This window comes from Phodopus roborovskii, unplaced genomic scaffold, assembly GCF_943737965.1.
Source record: "Phodopus roborovskii unplaced genomic scaffold, PHOROB, whole genome shotgun sequence".
Taxonomy (NCBI): domain Eukaryota; kingdom Metazoa; phylum Chordata; class Mammalia; order Rodentia; family Cricetidae; genus Phodopus; species Phodopus roborovskii.
Window position 1 is genome coordinate 32,887,290 of NW_026126433.1, and position 22,132 is coordinate 32,909,421.

Sequence of the window (22,132 nt, forward strand, 5' to 3'; positions counted from 1 at the left end):
GTTCCCTGTTTCCTTGTGAAGGAATTAGTTGTCAAGCAACACTCTGCTATTATCTACATCTCTTCTTCCTTGTCTAAAGAGGGGAGTCTCAAAGTAGCTGAATGGTTCTGAAAAACCGTTTGCCTTCATAGAAGGCATAAATGAGAAAGACATGGAGACGCACAGCCAGGCATTTGGGGTCCTATGAGGCTTAAGGATGTCAACTCGTGCTATAAGCTGTCCAGCACTGGTGCTGGGATTCAAAATTAGGTCCCGGAGGAGCAGCAAGCCCTGCTAACCACTGAGCCATCTTTCCAGCCTCCATGGAACACATTCTTTTTTTTTTTTAAACACATATAAAATCTAAGTTTTGAAATTCCTTTCACTGAGGCACTTCTTTTTTTTATTTTATTTAATTTTATATAACAAAGTCCAATTAAATGAAAACAAACATTTATACACAATATTTTGGAATTTGGGCGTCGTTCTTTCCAAACTACTTCCTGCTGGTAAGGGGTGTTGTCTTGGGGGGGATTCGAAGAAGATTCAGAAATCCTGGCTGTAGTCTGTAGGGCTGTTTTGTCCAGCTGTTTTGAATGTAGGATTGGCTTGTACTCTGTTTCAGGCGGTCTGGCGTGATCAAACCACATTAGTCTGGAAGGAATCCACATCTTTTCATTTTCTGTGGAAACAAAACTAGAAATCCTTTTCCCCAGTAACTTGTCCTTCAACTTAAATTTTGGAGTCAAAGCATTTTTTAATTTAATTTATTATTTTACATGTGGATCCCAGTTCCCTCTCTCTCCCTCCCTCCTTTCTTCCTTCCCTCCCTCCCTCCCTCCTTCCCTCCCTTTTACCCTCTCTGCCCTCTCACATGCACTCTGAACACCCTCCCCTCCCATCCCCCCACCCCAATTCCATATGTAGGGGAATGCCATCCAGTTTGGGTCATGTAGATCTGACAGGTCCTGTGAAGTAGGGACTGGGGCTTCTCTCCTGTCTCTAGATTAAGGCAGTTATCCCTCCATGGGGGATATGTTCACAAAGTCCTTTTGTGCACCAGGGATACATCCTGGCTCCACTGTCTGAGGTCTCTTAGACTGCTCAGTCCTTCTGGCTGAGACCCATATTCAGGGGGGCCTGAGTCAGTCCCATGCTGGCTTCCCAGCTATCAGTCTAGTGGCTGTTGGCTCCTCCTTGTTCAGGTAAGCTGTCTCTATGTGCTTCTGCCCCGTGGCCTTGTCCTCTCCATCTGCTTCTGGGTTTTAGTTTGACTCAGTGTTTATGTATGGGTGTTTGCTCCTATTTTCATCAGGCATTAGTTGAGGGCTCCATGGAGAAGTTAGTTGTTGATCTCACTCTCCGGGAAGGGCATTTATGATAGCCTTTCCACGGAAGCTGAGATTGTTAGTTGGGAGCAGTCTTGTAGTTTTCTTTGTGTTCAATTTTATCTTCAAACCAATATGGGCTCCCTCTTTTATGTTCTCTCTCTCTCTGTCTCTGTCTCTCTCTCTTTCTCTTTCCTATCTTCTTTTCCTAACCAGGCTCAATCTTCCTGGTCACACAGGTTTTCCTTTCCTCCCACACTGAGACACTTCTACAAGCAGTTTCCATATTCTACTCTGTGAAAGTTTCCTCCTCTTCAAACCAGAAGCCTTTGAAGATTTGTTTTCTAGATGTCTTCAGTGATGAACACAAATGCGGTTGTGCTAAAGATATTTTGAGTTTTTAAAAGATCTTTACACTCTATCATATAGAAATGTATTGAATGTTATAGAAGTTTTAGAGGCATGCCAGAAAGATACAAGCTTGCACACTACAGACCTGAATATCCATTCTAGGTCTGCTGCTTACTAGCAGCTGCTTCTGCCTCAGAAATATAATGCTCGATGCTCTTTCTCTTCATATTACCCAGCGATCCCTCATCCCCTAGCTTCCTATTGTATTTGGATCTCCTCATAGCTCTTACCTGTTACGTTGTTTGTTTTATTGGATTTTGAGTAGGCTTTTACTGTCTGTTACTGTATTAAAATGATGTCTGCTATGGGGCCAATGAAATGGCTTAGTGGGTGTTAAGAGCAGTTTTCCTGCCAGCCTGGTCGCAAGCTGCATCAGCCACAAAGAGACACTGTATTATATATAAAGCTGTTGGTCTATTACTAGCATTTCTTATTGGCTAGCTTTTTCTTAAATATTAACCCAGTTCTATCAATATAAGTGTTTCCACATGGGCTTATCTTACCAGAGACAGGGTCTGGACCTCTTCCTCTCAAGTCCCTACATCTTGATTCTCCTCTTGACTCTCCCAGAATCCTCCTTGTCTCCTAGTCTCACCTATCTTACTTTCTTATTGGCCAACAATGCTTTATACATTAACCAATAAGAGAAACATATTTACAGAATAACACCTCCCATCAAGTGGGTAAAGGAACTTGCCATCAAATCTGACAACTCCTGGAATATACAAGCTGGAAAGAGAGAGCCGACTCCTATGTCCTCTGATGTTTACACACACACCCCCCACAGCCTTGTGAAATATTCCTTTACACTGTGTGAATATATATCACTGTGATTGGTTCAGTAAAGAAGCTGACTTGCCAATAGCTGGGCAGGATATGGTTAGGTGGGAGAACCAGACTAAGGGCACTAGGAAGAAGAAGGATGGAGTCAGAGGAGTCATGAGCCAGATGTAGAAAAAGAAACATGAAAAGTTCATAGATGAGTTAAACAAGTCATGGGGGCAGCACATGGGGGCTAATTTAAGTTGTATGAGCTAGTTAGTAATATGCCTAAGCTATAGCTATAATTAATAATAAGTCTCTTGTGGTTATCGGGGAGCAGGCTGAATGGGATAGAAAAGTCTACCTATATGTGGTACCCAAAAGTCTGGCACCTACATCCACATAAGACCTGAGAAAGCTTAAGAAAGGTTCTAAACACATAAAAATGGAGCCAAATGTGGTTTCCTAGTTTCGTGTCTTTCATGTTGGTTGCAGTACAGAGATGTATCTCTCAACCAGTGCCTGTGGGCTTGAGCTGCCAGTGTGAGCTCTACCAGTGTGCTTCATGGCAGGTTTGGGGTTTTGCTCATGCAGACAGAGAAGGTTACAGATGTGCAATAAAGACAGATCCAGATGGAAAAAATTTCTGAATTGGTTGTGATGTGTTTAAAGAGGTACAAAGAATATAGAAAGTAGTAATATATATGTATATGATTATATATAGTACATATATGTGTGTATATATACACATGTATGTATATATAGTTTTAAAATTTTATATATATATATATATATATGTATATATATAGTTTTAAAATAATAAAATCCTTACAAAGGGAGTAAAGTAATATAAAAGAGAAAAGCCTCATAAAGATGGGAAATACACACTAACTCTGGATCCTGTAAGTTATTGTGTTGCCTTTAGATTTTCTGATTGCTAATGAAGGAACAGCAGCTGCTAAGACACATTGGATTATAGAAACTGTTGTATATAACCAACCTATATATTTTAAAAATATCTTGACTTCAAAATGGAAGTCAAAAGATGTATTGCTTTGGGAGAGAGGTTATGCTTTTGTTTCTATGGGAGATGAGAGACTGTGGATTCATTCCAGCTTAAAGATGATCAGGTTTGATTGAGGAAGACCTCCTGAAAACCCTGGCTACAGACATAAAGGAATAAACCTTAAAAAAACTACAAAACATATAACCTTTATTTTACTGCTCAAACATAAAAAAAATCATCTTTGGCTAGCTTGTGTACAACACACAGTCTATACTTGTACTAATATAGATATGTATGCTACCTTTAAAAATTTATGTATTTTCAGAGTAAGGGGATCAGACACCAACGAAATCAAATGGCTCAGGTAACCCAGCATCTCAAAATGTCTCTCTTGCAGTTTCCTTGGAGTTCTGCATCCAGAGCAGCTTCAAGGCTACTGGCTGAGATGGCTCAACCTCACAAACTACTCAAGCCAAGGCCTAACAATTACCCTGATTTTCTCAAGATTCTCCAAAGATACCAGTGCCCACAAACAACAGGAAGTAGTATAAAAAATGATGCCCAGATTCCCAAGAAATGGGGTAGGAGTGAATTTTAGTTATTTAATAGATTTTGTATGTTTGTCATTGTTTAGGGGGGTGGTTACAAGTTGTTATTGGTCATAGTAAAAAAAAAAAGAAAAAGAAAAAGAAAAAGCTAAAACAAGTGTTAAATTCAAAGATATCTTTCTAAAAAAAAAAAGCCAGATATAAAAATGATAGGATAAAAAGGTAGATCACTGAATTTACTTTTAAACTAAAAACAAAAAACAAAAACAAAGACAAAACCCTATTAGTCTCAAATATTTCACATTGGTATGAATTTTCCTTTATTGATACACATTTAAAGTTAAATTTGCTCTTCTATATGTTTGTCTCTACTCTTGTTTGGGGTATTATATTTATGCATCTCATTTAAAAATGTTATGTATATTTAAGAAATATAGATTAATAGTCACCTATAATAGTCAAACATATATAGTCATGTTGGGTGTGTTTTCAAGGTCATAAACAGATATATTTAGACAGATGGTCTTGAAACACTTCAAAGACCTACAGAATATGGCATTTGGATTCTTGGCTATTTTCTGAAGATTAAGTACCTTTCTAATTCTTCACCTATGTCTATCTCTTAACTTTTGTCACAATAGCACTTTTACTAAGATATTTAATAAGTAGATGGGTAATTAAACAAACTACAATAGAGATTTCTTTCTTATTAAATTGATGGTTTTTAAAAATTTTTCTTTGCTTCTAAACATAAAATTATGTTGTAGAAGGTAATTAAAAATAAGGTACATAAACTAAGGGACACATGAAAACAACCCATCACAATGCTGGAAACACTTTTGAATCCTTGTCAGATGAGTGACTGAGTGTGAAAGTGCCAACACCCACAGAAAATGCAGTAAATGTGGAAAGATGTGGCAAAAAATTGTGACTGGAAACTACAGAAGAAAGTAATCTCAGTAGTGTTTAAAAAGTGTGATTTAGAGCCTCACTTTTAATTTTAGAGATCAATATACTAAAATTTGATTTGTAATATAATAAAATTTTTATAATATTTAAAATAATTGGGTATATTTTATATATCAATTTTATAGAAAGTTTAAAATGGGGTATATATTACACTCTAGAGCATTTGAGATTAAATCATAATACATATCTTTTAAGGACCTACTCTGTAGGGGCACAAAGGTCTTTGTGCTTACAGAAATACTAGGAGTACCTGGAATGTTAAACACACAGGGTTGTTCCTTCAAGGGAAAGAATGCAAACCCATTTTCCACCCAGAAGGTCTGGTGATCTTTATGCAATCTGTGTGGCCAGAGATCATACCAGACTCTCCCCAAGACCCTTCTACACTTTTTCCCCCAGTTCTAGCTACAAAGGTAGAACCTAACTTTATGGAAGGTGTCTCATGTACTTTACAGAGAGTTTTGATCCTATCAAATGTTCATGGCTTCCATGCCATCATAAAGCTGAAAACTTTTGAAGCATTCTCAGTTGAGGTATGTTTGTATATTACTTCAAAGGTTCTAATTCTTTCCTTTAGCCACTTTTTTTTTTTTTTTTTTTTTTTTTTTTTTTGCCATGCGGCTGTGATGTTCAAGGTAACATATTGCATACAGTGGCTGGGTCTTTGTCAAATGTTGAATCTGTCACTGCTTTGGTTTTGGACTGCCCATTCTCCAGAGCAGTAGGAAACAAATCCAGTGTTTACACATAACTCAGTTGTCAAAGGTATTTGGTGGCAGCAGCTTATCATGGAACCTTGGTAGGCACGAAACTGTTCTACTTTGCACTGTCATTGTCATGACAACAGAGTGCCCAGAATCTCCCTCTATTCTATGTAAGAGAATAGGAGACACACTGGGCAGAATCATGTAGCCATGTCAAGCCTCAGCCAGCTGGTCCTCAGCTGACATACAAATGTCAACTGCTATTTCTACTGTATGACTGAGATTTGGAGGTGTTAGCCACCTATTATTGTAGCAATAGGACCTTGACGTGCTGTCCAACCTAATGTCTTCCATGCAGAACATGTGGGGACTGGGGCTAGGAAAAATCTAAGGATGCTAGGAAAAGTCTAAGGATGCAAGTTGATTTATGTTAAGCCCAGAAGCAAGATTCAGAGCTTGAAATAGCCACATCTGTAGATGCTTTTCTGAGAGGGTATGAATCACTGTGATAGAATATTTGAGTGATACTATTTAAGAGGACCACTTATTTTGACTCATAGTTTCTGAAGTCTTTCTGCAGTCATCTGATCCAGATGCATTTAAGCCTGTGGCAAAGCAGAAACATCATGGCAGAACATGTAACAGAGAAGATCTAGTCCCCTCTCGTCACCAAGGAACCAGAAATAAAGGGGCCCAGGGGCATAATATAACCCCATAGACACATCCTTGGTGATGTTTCTTCCAGCCAATCAGTATGACTTCTTCAGTGAGTTAACCCACTAATGAAGGTAGCGCCCTAAGACCCAATCACCCCTGAATACCACCAACAGTTGGGGACCAACTGTTCAACACATGAATTTTGGGGAGGGCTCATCATTGGTATGTCCAGCAAGTTCCTGAGCCTGATTTTTCTGGTATAGTTTTAATATTCCCATGTGTCCATGATTTTCTACTTTGATTAAGTTTATAGGTGGCAACTTCTTTTAAGTGCCTCTTGGTTTTGGTGCTAGGCAGGTGCTGGTGGTGATGTGCACTGAATGATGTCAGATTCTGGTTTGCAAAATGAAGTCACCCAGGGCAAGGCACAGTCTAAAGGCCAGTTTCACACAACATAGACTAACTTAGGGCAGTGAACAGCCTGACCACCACAACTGATCACCACTGCTGATTGCTGTCTTGCTATGTAGAGGCTGTCTATGGAGATTTGGCGGGTAATTTATGATTTTTCTATTTTCAGAGACGATTTTGTTCCACTATTAATGTATGAAAATTGAGTGTTGGTGGTATCTGGGTGCCAGAAAAAGTAAGAAAAGGAGATGTGTATGCACCTGAAACGGCAACTTCTGTTTCTCATTGCGAATTCCTGTTTCACTGTGGGGGAGTGGGGAGACCTCTGTCACAACCTAACCAGTGGCATTTAGCCAACCTTTCACTGTAGGACCTCCACTTCCCAGTTGTCACAGATGACAAGGACAGGAAAAAACACTGTTAAGAAAGCTGCTTGGCATTTCTGTGCTAAGAAATGCTACAGTGAGAACAGATAGAAAACAGAATGGTGCTATTAAAGCCCAGTAATTGACATGAGGGCTAACATACAGGTGGGAAGGGCGAACCAGAGCGGTTGGGAGGATGGTTCATTTCATTGCAGAGGGTGCTAAAGAGCCTGGTGGACAGAAAGCTTCAGGTGACAGTGGGGACAGGCCTGGCTAGAGCTGAGGTTCAGGTGGGAAAGCTGTCTTCTGGTGAGGTTCTATCTTTGCCTTCTCCTGAACCGTTCAGTAAACACACTTGTACATACTTAGTCTCATAACTCTCCAGTACAACCTGTGTGGCACAGCAGCAGCACGGTAGCCAGGGAGAAGCAGAGTTTGAGTTTTGGCCCCACTACTTAGCGTGTGACTCGAAGATGTCGTCTAGCTTTCGTGAACCCCCGTTTCCTCATTGTTTTGATGTTTTTGATGACTCAACAAGCTACTATATGCAAAGTATCAAGTGGGATTTTCAAAGAACTCAATAAGAATAGCTCTCATCACTAAGAGCTACCCATGAGTGTTGGGACCAGGGTGGCAATATGTATTTAAGTAGATGAAATGCGGGGTTGGGGAAATAGTTCAGTAGCTAAGGACTCCTATTGCTCTCCCAGAGGAACTGAGTTGGATTCCCAGTACCCACATCAGTTGGCTCACACCTGCTTGCAACTCCAGCTCCAGGGGACCAGACATCTCTGCTTTCATGGACCCCGACTCTCACAGACACATAACCTTTCACTGGTGCTTACACATACCTGCCCCCCACACCCACCCACCCACGGCAAAGTAAAAGTTGAATAAAATCCTTAAAAAATGATGATGTGTTTTAGCTTTAGAGGCTTCTGAGTTCATATGTTCTCTGTTTCTTAGTTTAGAGGAAATCACCCTGGGGTTTGGGCTGGGTCATATCCTTGCAGTCTCTGCTAAGTTGATGGGCATCCCCCTCAGGCAAGCCCCTCTTTCAAGTCCTCTTCCTCTGCTGAGGTGTTATGGGATGAACTGGTCCTCTGCTACTGTTGGCTACCACATTTTCTCACCCTGGGACCCCCCCCCCCAAGCGGAGACAAGATATATATACAATAGAGTTCTTCCATCCCTTCCTGCTTCCTATCAATATATGCCTTTTATTGGAGGTCTGTTTTTAGATGTCTGCAGAAAGAAAAAAGGGTTTACACAAGAGGAAACCACAACTTGACCAATTTGATGGGATCCTGACCCTCACACTTGCATTAAGTTAGGGTTGGTTTCTCTTGGCCAGCCCTCCTCATTATTTGTCTTTCCCAATGAATTTCTGAATCTACTTTTACATTCTCTCTCTCTCTCTCTCTCTCTCTCTCTCTCTCTCTCTCTCCCTCCCTCCCTCCTCCCATAAAACAACTTTCTTTTTCTTTAGATTTTTTTTACATGAATGTTCAATATATTTTTCTAGACTGATAATAAGCAACAGAAATTGGATGAATTATAACAAAGTTCTCACTGGGTTTTAAAAATATATTTTAAAATTATTTTGTTATTTTATGTGTATGGATGTTTTGAATGCATAAGTGTTTCTAGGGCTGTGATAAAACACCATGACCAACTTGGGGAAGAAAGGGTTTATTTGACTTACATATCCTAAATCACAGTACACTGAGGGAAGCCAAGGCAGGAACTCAGGCAGAAGGCAGGAGCTGATGCAGAGGCCATGGAGGAGTGCTGCTTACTGACTTGCTTTTCCTGGCTTGTTTATTCTGCTTTGCTATAGAACTCAGGATTACCAGACTGGGAGGGCCACCACCCACAATGTACTGGATCCTCCCACACCAATCACTAATTAAGAAAATGTTGTGGAAGCATCTTTTCAATTGAGATTCCCTCTTCTCCAGTAATTCTAGTGTGTGTCAAGTTGACATAAAACTTGCCAGCACATGTATGTATCACTTGGATGCAATGCCTGAGGAGGTCAGAAGAGGGTATCAGCTATAGTTATGGATAGTTGTGAGCTGCCCTGTGGGTGCTGGGACTTGAACACAGGTGCTCTGGAGCAGCAGCCAGTGTTCTTAAATGCTGAGCCACCTTTCCAACCTTGTATTTTTTTCTTTGTAAAGGTTCATTCCAACTTAAAAAACAAACAAACAAAACACCCCTTCCAGTGAGACAGAAACTCCAGATTATAAACAAGTGTAGGTGTTTATTGAAAGCCACGTGTCAGGCACTCACAGGCATCGTTGTACTGTCACTAGCAGCAACTCTGTTAGGTTAGGCAGAAAGTGAAATCATTGTTTCCCACCCTTCTCTCTCTCCTGGCTCTGGAGGAAAGAACTGCAAAGCCACGTGCTGACAGTTTGCTCCCGGGAGGCGCTTTTTTGGTTTGCAGGTGTTTATGCATAGCACCTTCACAAAGCTTTTCCTTTGTACACACACACACACACACACACACACACACACAGAGGCCAGGGTGGGGGAATCATCACCCTGTTTTCCACATTCACTGATGAGAAAACCAAGGTTTTAAAAAGTTAAATACTTATTTCAGCCCAGAAACATGGGGGAGGGCCTAGGCCTCCACCAAATGATGTGGCAGACTTTGATGATCCCCCATGGAAAGCCTCACTATCCTTGGGGAGTGGCTGGAGGGTGTGTTGGGAGGGTTGGTAGGGGGCATGGGAATATGGGAGGGAGAGGGAACTGGGGGGGATTGATATGTAAAATGATTGTTTCTAAATTTAAAAAAAGTTTATTATTTTACTCAATCCTTCCAATGATTCTTTTATTATGGCTGAAAAACTATAGCAAGACAGAATCCAAAGGTAGCCCTGTTGTGTTAATGTCCTTCCCGGAGTGAAGAAAACAGAGACTCCAACCAGAGACATAGTCTGGATGCAACTAGGAGAAAGCTGGCTGGAATTGACACAGGATCTGTGGAAAGGGCACAACATGGGTAGAATAGGTCTTAGGCTTCCTAAATGCAGCATGGCAACTCCTCATTTCTGTGTGTCTACATAGTTTTGCCTTTACCCTGCTTCTGACACTTTCCTATGCCAGTTGTTCATTCTTTCATTTTGACAGCAGGATCTCATGCAGCACACGCTGGCTCTGAACTCACCGTGTAGCTAAGGCTAGCCTTGAACTCTGGCTTCAGTCTTGCTTCCAAAGTGCTGGGATTATAGGTGCATACCACTGCACTCGGCTTTTGCTTTCTGTGCCCATTTTAATCATTACTTTCTTATTTGACCTTTAAAAGCCATTGGAAAGACGTCACTTTGAAGACTGGAGGGTTCATCCTCCTTACGGCTCTTACCAAAAGAAGTACTAGGACAGGGAAGGAGAAATTACATGTTAGGGTGCACCATGGTAGGACGGAGGAGGTTGCTGTACCTGTGTGAACTCATGGAAAAAAATTCCTTTTTCCTTCTGGATTTCCAGTTTCAAGATTCTTATGACATGGCATGAGTGGTGATTGTAGTGCCTGTGGCTTTTTTTTTTTTTTTTTTTTTTTTTCTGATGCAACTAACTTTCCCTGGTTATGGTTGGGACTTTTCCCCTCTGTTCATCTCAGACCCGTGTGGTGGAGTTTTCCTATCTTGTCTTTTGCTTTTTAATGTTTCCTCTACTTAGTCAGACTTTATTCCATGTTTCAGTCAGTACGTTCCCCACCTCTGAGGGACCACTCACCACAGGCTATCCGATTCTCATATTGATCTTCAGTCATAACAATGAGAACTATGACAAGGATCATAGGCTAAGGCCGACAACTAACTAGGTTTGTTTCCTTCCTTCCTTCTTTCCTCCCTCCCTCCCTTCCTTCCTTTTTTTCTCTTTCTTTCTTCCTTTATTTGATAAGACTGATTCCAGGATGGTAATAGTGCTACAGTCTTAACTTTGGAGAGGAACTGCTATAATGCTAATGCCTTTAAACATTTTGTCAGTTTCATATACATGTATGTGTGTGCGTGCATTTTCACCCTCCCTCTGTTCTCCTCTCTCATTGCCTTTCTATTCCTGCCAAGCCCCTTCCCTGAAACGTCTCTTGTTTTCATGCCTTTTGATTTATTTTTCTTTTGACTATTGCATTGAATTAGAATTGCTTTCATGAGCATGGTTGGGGGTTACTTAGAAGAATGTGGGTGCTAGGCTGTGGTGGCATGCACCTTTAATCAGCACTCAGGAAGCAGAGGCAGGCAGATCTCTGTGAGTTCAAGACCATCCTGGACTACAGAGGGAGTTCCAGGGCATCCAGGAATACAGAAAAACCCTGTCTCAAAACAAACAAACAAACAAACAAACAAACAAACATACAGAAAACCAAAAACCAAAAACAAAAAAAATTGACAAAAAAACAAAACAAAACAAAAACAAAACAACAACAACAACAAAAAAAAAACAGTGTGGACCCCTTAACAGTTACTCCACAATGGAAGCAAATGTCTGCACTTTCTCAGCATCATAAACACCAGCAGCACCTCAGGGAGTGAGGGATGGCTCAGGGGCCCCTCCCCTATCCATGAGGGAATGTTCACAAGCCCCATCTTGTGCAGTTCTTATGCAGGGAATTACCACTGATGAATATTCATGAACTTCTCTTGAACATTTATTATATATGTTGTTTTGCATACTGCCTTGTTGTTCCACTTAACTTTCATGCAAACCCAGAATAACAAAAAAAAAAAAAGTTCATTTTCAAAAGGAGAGAAATTAGGGCCTAGAGAAATTAGGGGGAAAAAGTCATAGAGACAGTAAACAGTACCTGGGATTACAATTCAAGGATACTAACCTTGGGATACTGCCCAAAGGGAAATGTCATGTGGGCTGAGTGTGTCAGTAACTCCAGCCAAGTTGCATAAACACTTTGCTTTTGTTTCCTCACCTATGAAATGAGAAAAAGAGAATAGTTCTTGGAAAGCTTGGTGTACGTGAATGGGGAGATGCACAGACCTGAGCTCTCGGTTTGCACAGTACATTAGACTGCCTCTCTGCAGTCTAATCCTGGCCTGTGATACCAACTCACAATCAGGAAGCCCCAGAAAATTAGAAATGACCTTTATTTCTTTGTTTTTCATGTCTAATCCAGTTGATCTCATTGTTTAAGCTCGATGGTCTATTGAATCTGATCATTTGTGTCCTCTATTGCCACACCCCAAAAGTCAAGGCATTTCATATCTTGCCTGAACAATAAATAACAGACTCTACTCATCTTCCTGTTTTAACATCTGCCTCACTGTGATGACCTGCTACACACAAGCCAGACAGTACTTTGCAAAGCTCAAACCTGATGCCAATTCTGCTTTGAAAGTTTCCAGCACTTTCCATTAACTATGTGAAAAATAGACTTTCCTCATCCTAAGTGCTGACTTCACCTCCTCATGTCATGCTACCTTTACCATGTGTGGTCATTTTATTTTCTTTAAGCCTCCCCCCCTTTTACTGAGAATTGGCGAGAATTGACTTTTCTCATACACTGATTATGGTTTCCCCTCCCTCTACTCTCAGTCCCTCCCCACCTCCCCTCTGAATCCACTCCATTTCTCTTATTAGAAAATAGCAGGATCTAAGAGATAACAACCAAACACAACAGACTAAAATATAATAAGGTAAAATTAAACCATCCTACTAAAGTTGGACAAGACAAATTCACAGAAGGAAAAGAGCCCTAAGGGAAAAACAAGAATCAGAGACCCACTCCTTCACATACTCAGGAGTCCCATAAAAACATCAAAGTAAAAGCTATAATGTATACGCGGAGGACCTGGTACAGACCTATGTAATATAGGCCCTGTTCTTGCTGCATCATTCTCTGTGAGTTCATATGAGCTTTGCTCAGTTTATTTAGAGGTCTTTGTTCTCCTGGTACCTTCCATCCCTTCTGGATCTTAAATTCTTTACACTTCTCTTCCTTATAGTTTTCTGGGCTCTGAGGAGTGGGATTTGATGGAGATATCTCATTAGAACTGTGTGTTCCTCAGTCTCTTTCTCTGCTTAACATCTGGTTGTGTGTTTCTGTCTTTGTTTCCATCTGCTAAAAGAAGAAGCTTCTCTGATGATAGTTGAGTATGGCACTGATCTATGAATATAGCAGACTATTATCAGGAGTCATTGTATTGTTCCCTTTTCTCCCCCCAGTAGTATTTGGTCTCTGGGCCACCTAGTCTCTGATTCCAAATAACCCCCAAAATGTTAGGTATGGGTTCCCTCACATAGAGTGGACCTTAAGTCAAATCAGACATTGCTTGGTTATTCCCACAAGCTTTGTGCCACCATTGCCCTAGCAATGGGCAGGACATATTGTAGATCGAAGGTTTCGTGGCTGAGTTAGTGTTCATGTTTCTTTTAGTAGCCACATGGTAGCCATTGGGAACTCCAGTTTTAGTGCATCTGATACTATTTTCTGACCTCTGAGCACCACACACATACACACATGGTGCACAAACATACATGCAGGTAAAACAACCATACACAGAAATTTAAATAACAAAAAAATCAAATATTTCTTGCCTGGCTCTGGATTTTACTTATGTCCCTGGAACAAGTTCTTTTCTGCAGTAATAAAGGATATGTACAGGTCACCACCATCCTCTGCCTAGTTCTTCCTCCCAGCAGAGAGGCTGTAGCTCAAATTATTTTCTTTTTGTAGGAGGTGATTTGAGGTTAGAAATTGTCTAGTTAATAATTTTGGGCACTCTCTTAGTGGTTTGCTTGGCCTGGTCAGTGCTTCTTACTGCTTATGTAGCCTGGATCATTTTCCTTCATGTGTACTAAAACTTATCAATTGGCTTCCATCCCCTTTTCTTTTTCTCAGCAATAAGTAAAGGGCTAAAATATTATTGAAAAATGACAAGAAATAATATTTTATGTGCTAACTTTGTAAAATCCGAACCCAAAAGTTTGTCCTTATTGAGTAATCATTTCCAGTAGTCATGGAAGGGACCTAATTCACAACAAATAGAAACAGAAATAGATCAGTATGAAATATCCAGGCAATTAGACCATGCAAGTGCTTGAGGACCCACGAAGAGCAATGGTCCAGAGAGAACTTGTGATGTAGGTGACCAGCATTACCCCAGACTAATTTGTAGGGGCCCTCAATCCCTTTCCATAACTCCCAGAAATACCCGAGGACCATGCTACCCTAGGTATGTTGGAATCACCCGACTGCATGGGTTAACCAGAGATATCCAATACAAATATCACAGTGTGATTTAAGATTTTTAGCAGTCACATAAAATAATAAAAGGAAGAAAGTGAAATTAGTTCAATAATGTTACCTTTACCTTACTAGCCCCCAAATCTTGACATTGTGATATGTGGCCCCTGGTCATGTGCTAATGGCACAGTTCTCTGGAAAAGATCAACTCCCATTTGTTTCTTCTGATTTCTATGTTATAAACATACCACAGTTACCTTCAAGCTAAGACAATGACATATATGATGATAAATAACAATTATTGAACTCTAATAAGTGGCAGACTCATATTTGTATTTATGTCTCTTCCCTTTCATCCCTCCCTCCCTTTCTCCATTCTTTTTTTAAATTTACTTTTATTTCAATTAAAAACAATCTTATTTTACACATCAATCTCAGTTCCCTCTCTCTCCCATCCTCCCATCCTCCCCCCCCCCCCCGCCATCCCTCATCCCACCCTCCCATGAGGCCTTCCATGGGGGATCATCAAAGTCTGTCACATCATTTGGGGCAGGGTCTAGGTCCTCCCCCATGTATCTAGGCTGAGTGAGTATTCCTCCTTAGGAAATGGGCTCCCTAGGTCCATTCCTGCACTAGGAATAAACTCTTGTTCCATTGCCAGAGGCCTCATAAACTGCCCAAGCCCCTCACACTGACACCCACATTTTGGTGGCCTGGTTCGGTGTTATTCTGGTCCCCCCAGCTGTCAGGCTGGGGTCCCACTTGTTCAGCTGTTTCTGTGGGTTTCCCCAGCATGGTCTTGACCTCTTTGGGGCCCTTTGGTGCTTGTCACCCCCAGCCCCAGGAAAGGTCTGAGACTGGGGCCTTCCGTGGTCCTAACTGGGCTCTCCTGGAGTGGGGAGGTGAGTTCCCAAAGAGGAGGGCTCCACGAGTGGGTAGACTGGGCAGGAGAGGCCCCAAGTGGGCGGATGCCTCCCTCGCCGCCTGAGCTCGGAACAGGCTTCTTCCTTCCTTTTTTAAAAATAGTGCATAATGAAAGCTAAGAGGCCAACTAATTTGTCCAGTGAGAAGCAGTGAAGCAGATTTGCGCACAGATTTTCCAACTTTTGCCAGCAAGATAGTAAGGTGGGATAAAGGGCTGGTAGCCATGGTGATGACAGTGCAGAGAACAGAACACAGCAGCTCTGAGTAGATAAGAATGAAAATATAGCCTGCGATATAATCTAATTGTGTTCAGACTTTGTGTTTGGCCGTGGATTGGTACTCGGGGTACATAGAAAGTATGGAGATGGATGGGGGCTTCACGGACCCGGAACTCCTGAGGAATACCCTGCTAAACAGTTATCCATGTTCTGGGTTCCCCCCACCCTCCCCCGCATCCCTTTGCCTGTGTTCCACCTTGTTTCCCACAGCATTCCCTTCCCTCTGCTGTAGGCTCAGCCTTGGGGGAGTTGAGATGTCTAGATAAAGGTAGATTCCTGAGGAAGTGCGGAACCCTGTCTCTGACGACAGGCGTGGAGGTGGGGTTTTGCCAAACCTTAAGTGTGTTGTAAGATGTACGATTTTGTTCTGGGAGTTTCTAGCAACCTGTTAGGGATTTGCCTGAGCCTTCACTAATTTCTCTGTCTCCCCCATCTCTCTCTCTCTCTCTCTCTCTCTCTCTCTCTGCTTTATGTTAGTGCTTTTCAAAAGTCTTACACATAGACTTGCTTTGAAGCACAGACCCCGAGATTGTGCATTTTTCCAACAAGTCCTGGGTGAGCACACACTGAGGGTGGATGGACCATACTCATTGTACTTGTTACACACTCCTACATGCAAGGCACAGACACTGGGTCATATTAGTCCTGCAGCATCTCGGAAGAAAATCCTACTCTCCATTTTGAAAGTGAGGGTACTAAAAGTGATCAAGGTTCATTGTCTGAATCAATGATATGCATAGGGATAGCAAAGAAAACTCCTTACAATAGTCAGTCAGGGAGATAACATTGAAAGGGTCTTCGAGATTAAAAAAACAAAAACAAACAAAAAACCAAAAAACTCAAATCCAAGTAATACTGCTGCAGTGTTACTATGTATAACTATGATTGATGTTACATCAGTGATTTCATTCTATCCTCAAAATAAGAAAAACAATTAAGAACAAAGTTTTTGACAAAAATAAAAATATGAGGCTGACAGCATAAAACCTTTCCTATCACAGAGTGGACATATCAGAAGGTGTCGTTGAGAAATCATGTTATTTTGGCACAATTCTTTGTTTCCCACTTTCTTATTTTTTTATTTTGAAACAATCTCCTTTTACGTACCAATCCCAGTTCCCTCTCCCTCACATCCCCCCACTCCTCCCACCATCCTCCAACAGCACCCTTCCATCCATCCCTCAGAGAAGCCTCCCATGGCGAATCGTTCAAAGTCTGTCACATCATTTGGGGCAGGACCAAGGCCCTGAATCTAGGCGGAGAGAATATTCCTCCATAGGGAACGGGCTCCAAAAAAGCCAGTTCATGCACTAGGGGATAACTACTATACAATTCTTATAATGTCCAGATGTCAGTCTGTTTGTGGCACTGTAAGGATAGCAGAGAATGTGTGCAAAGTTGTCACCGTGACGGTGGCAGCCTGCTCACTGTGATCATGGTCACAGTGATCACAGAGACAGAGCAGTAACCACACAAAGGCTCAGAGTGAATGCTGTGATGCCTGATTCCTGGTCAGTTATGGACAAGAGCACATTTACACCATGGTTTCTCATCCTTCGCATTAGTCACATTTTATGCTGACAGTTTCTCTCTCTCTCTCTCTCTCTCTCTCTCTCTCTCTCTCTCTCTCTCTCTCCCTGTGTGTGTGTGTGTGTGTGTGTGTGTGTGTGTGTGTGTATCTTGTGGTATGTTTAGCAGCATCCTTAGCTTCTATACCAGTAATGTTTTATGCTCAGTATCAATGACCAAAAAATGTCTTAAATAGTGTCAAATTATCTCTTGGGGACATATCTGTCTTCTAGGTCTATCAGCTTTCTTACAAATTCGGCATAGGCTTGCTTTTTTGCAATGTTAGATTTAAAGACAGCTATATTTTGTTTCTTTTTTTTCCTTATTTTACATATCAATCCCAGTCCCCTCTTCCTTCCTCCCTCCCTCCCTTCCCCTCATCCCCCCACCCTCTCCACAGGGAGGGTGAAGCCTTCCAGGAGGGATCAACAAAATCTGAAAGAGGGTTATATTTTGAAATCTTATTTTGGTGACATTGTGACTGTATAGGATTGCCAAAACTTGTTTATTGTATGCATTAAATAGATGAATTTATTGTACATAATTATATTTCAGAATGATACAATTCTTTAAAAATAAAACTATGAATTATTGGCTAAAATATATTTTTCTTATTATCTTGGTATTGCATAGATATTTTGGATATACAGTTTAAAACACAATTTTATGAGCACTAGCCATTTTATATAGTTGTTTTCCACGAGAGTAGGTTACACAATCAGCTTAGTCCCATACACAGGGAAAATTTACTAGGACTGTTTTATACCACTGAATTTTATAGTGTACCATCATGTCCTAAAATTGCTGCCAGTGGTCAATTCAAGCTGTAAAAAGAAGCATCAACTAATGTGAAGAATAAAATGGAAAATTAGCCTGAAGAAAAGAGACTAGTGGTTCTGAAACCCAAGTGAAACTTCGATCTGAGTTCACATTTGCATTTGAACTGATGCTGTATGACTGGTTTCAGTGAGCAGCATCCATTGCAGATGCATTAACCTCAAATCTAAGATCACAGTCTCACAACCAGGAGCCTTCTGTAGTTAACAGTGCCATTTCAATACTGCTCTCTTCTGCTCCTGTAAGGGCTGCACTGCAGATCTACAAGAAGAAATTCAAATTAATTTGGCAAATCGTTATAGTAGGCTCATTTTGGCCTTGTGGGAATTCAGTGCAACATCCCTGAGTACAGTAATGTACAACATCATGGGGAAGATGGAAATAATTTTAGGAAGCTTTAAGAGAAACAACAAGTGTAATCAAAGCTCCCTACACAGGATGAAAACACTTGCATTTTCTCTCAGACCCTGGGAAGAATTCTTACCACAGAGACGTATAGCTGGAACGGATCTCCATTTGCTTCTGGGGATACTCACTGATTTGGATCTGATGGGATCTTCTAGAAATATAGTTTTCACACCCTACTCCATGTGTGCCGGGTCCGAAGTTTTAGGAAGAAATGGGGGATCTGAATCTTTCTCAAGCTCTTCTAATAACTCTGATGATCAGTTAGGTTTTGGGAAACATGAATGCTAGCAACCCTCTACTCAAACCTCAAGTTTCATCCACAGTGTTCTTCCAAAGTTTTTGTTTGCAAGATTTATTATATTTTTAGCTTTGTGTGTACATGTGCATTTGTGTGTGTGTGTGTGTGTGTGTGTGTGTGTGTATGCACGTGCACAATGCGATCTTAGAGACTGGAAGTGTTGGATTTCCTGGAGCTGGAGTTACAAGCATTGTGAGTCACTAGTGAGCTTGAGAACTCTTGAAGTAGAGGAAGCACTCTTAACTGCTGAGATATCTCTCCAGCCTCATCTTCTAAGGTTTTTGTTTAGCTCATTTTTGAAAGCCCCTACCTCACAAAGCATTCTTCTTGGAGAAGTGTGTAGGGTTTTGGTGGTGAGAGTTGACACACAAATGTATCTGAGGCAGAAAAAGAGGGAGGTAAGTTTGGAGAGGAAACACACGAAGTAGGAGCAGAGAATTTCAGCTCTTTTGTTTTTAAGTGTGTGTGTGTGTGTGTGTGTGTGTGTGTGTGTGTGTGTGTGTTCACATGTATTTGGACTCGGGTCATCAGGCTTGGCAACAAGCCCCTTTCTCTGTTGAGTCATCTCCAAACCCAGAGAATTGCAACTCTTCATATGATTATGATCTCACTGAACATAAGAAACAAATGGTTTGGGAGTCAATGAGGATGGAAGTAGAGAGAGGGATTGAAACTTTAATTTAGGAATCCAACTGGCAGGGAATACAGATTTGTGTGAAAAGCAGTAGGGATGGAAAGAGTAAGACAATATGAGTCTAGCAGCCACATTTTGGGAACAGAGAGCTTTGCCAAGTTTGACTGATAAAGGGTAAATAAATATTATTTTTTTTTTTTATTTTTTGAGACAAGGTTTTTCTGTATTGCTTTGGAGGCTGTCCTGGCACTCACTCTGTAGACCAGGCTGGCCTCGAACTCACAGAGATTGGCCTGCCTCTGCCTCCTGAGTGCTGGGACTAAAGGTATGTGCCACCATCGTCAAGCCTCAGCCAATAATAATTCTAAGACTCAGAGCTTCCTGGGTGGCCAAACTAGGGCATCCACAGCAGGTTGAAAATACCAAGGACAAAACTAGTATTTGAAAATGCACTTAATTCCATCACTTCCCATGATCTTAATTACCCAAGATACTTCATTATAACTACTTGTGCCACATATTTTGTACACGAAGAGCCACTGTAATTATCTTTGCATTAACTAGTCTCTTTACTTTGGTTTATAACCATACTATTTCTCACTTAAAGAATTGTGTGAATTATAACAAAGCACCCTCTCTGAGTTCATAAATTAGAGCATCAATCTGGGTGGGTGCAGCCCTTCAGTATTTGGGAAGTAGGATATACCATTGTAGGAAGATAAAGACAAAGGACTTGGAGAGTTGAAACAGAGGTGATAATATAAAGCATGCTTACATTTTTGGTTGGCACAGAACACACCTACCTGCCATTTGTTTTGGACTTATCCAGAGTCCTCATAAAAAAATAGTCTAAAATATAATTCACATCATCTTTTACTTAAGCCTGCAAGGGTTTCCTTAGCTCCTTCAAGGAACATTTGAAAGTCCTTGACTTGTAACAAAATTCATTTCAGGAAAATTTCCCAGGCACTCGCCCGCCATCTACCACTCCAGCTGCGGTTTCATGAATGTACAAGGCACAAGCAAGCTTTACCCAGAGTGTACTGGCTGCTTCTGTCCCATTGTCTGATCCTACTTCCTTAGAAGACCCGATGTCTGGTTCCTCTAAGATTTACCCAACTCATCTCATGAAAGCTACTGCCTTTTAAATTTCAGTGTAGAATGGCCCCGCTCCCTCTGCATCCTTCCTCCTTTTGTTAACACCTCAGTGCCAGCATCTTCCAGGCTATGGCCATCCCACCTTCCTATCTGTGATTGTTCATGAAGATGTGTTTTAGTCATGTGTTTTCCCCAGCACCAGGAGTAAGGCACCTGGCCTGGGCTTACTGAATGGAAAATGATGACATACATAGATATTTCAAATGGACAAACAAACAAACAAAAAAGCCCCAAATACCAAAAACCCCAAAACAACAACAAAATCCCCAAACCAAAAAAAAGCCCCCAAAAGTTTTGCTACTTTCTGAACATGAGATGTTCTGTCAGCTTTTGAAGTATTTTTATTTTCCATACTTCTCTATAGCTTTGGTTCTTCCTATAGAAGGTTAATGCCTGTGAGAAGTAATCACTTTGGTTGATTTTACCAAAGCTAGTTTATTCTGGCAGGTACATTTATTTGTGCAAGGAGTCTTAAAACACACTGCTCACAGAGTTAGTAATTCTTTACAAACAGTTCGACATGTTTTATTAAAAAGCATTTTCAAGATGGATATCCCCACCCATCTGCCTAGGAGTAAAATGCCACCGATGATGTAATTGACAGTGCTTTTTAATCAGTGGTGTTTAGATGCTAGAGCAGCCCACTGATAGCTTTGAGACACTCACATAGTCTATCAAAGGAATGACCAGCTTGTTTTCTAAGCGCAATTTTGTGTGTTCTTCCTTCCACAAGGGCTGTGAAGAAGCCAAGAGAAGAAGAAACAAGTGCAAGATACCACTCGAACTTCAGTTGAGACCACAGGAGGCAAAGCATAGCAGGAGGAAGACATAGGGAGACTCACAGCATGACTGTGCAGTCTCAGGGACCAAGATACCTAACAGCTCTACAGTTCCCACTGCAGATAAGAACAAAGTAATTATTAATTTTTCTTCCGAGGGGCATGATGCTAATAGTAAGGGAAGGTACATGCATGCTGCACAGGTCTGTGTTTGCAGATGTTTGTTATTTATTTTTTGCCCCTTTGGCAGTCATTTAAAATATTCCCAAGACTTGGGGGGAATGGTTTGGTCAGTAATGTACTTGCCGTGCAAACCTGGGGTTCTGAATTTCATCCCCAGCATCCATATCAAAGCTGGCTGCAGTGGAGCATGCTTAGAGCCCCAGAGCTAGGGAAGCTGAAACAGGAGGCCCCTTGAATTTTTGCCAGTCTAGTCAAAATGCAAGCTCCTGGCTTAGTCAGAGACCTTTCCTCAAAAACTAAGTTGGAGAGCAACTGAAGAAGATACCTAATGTCCATTGACCTCCAGCCACTATATATACACACACATGCATGTACCTCCCCACATGTTTACTACTCGCACATGCAGTGCACTTGTCCCCCACACATGCACATGCCTCCACACACATGCATATACCTCCACACACAAGCACATGCCTCTACACACATACACATGCCTCTCACATGCACATCCCCCCCACACCTAACCAGACTATTTCTCGTGATTTTTAACATGATGCATTTTCTACAGCTTGTTTCTAGTTTCTATTAGAGTTTAGGGCTTTTTCCCCTATCATCTCTTTCAGTCATTTTTTGAAAACAGATGAGTAAAATGTTACTGGTTATAGCTATTGTGTATTATGTAAGGCAGGAGTTAAATCTTTTGTCTTC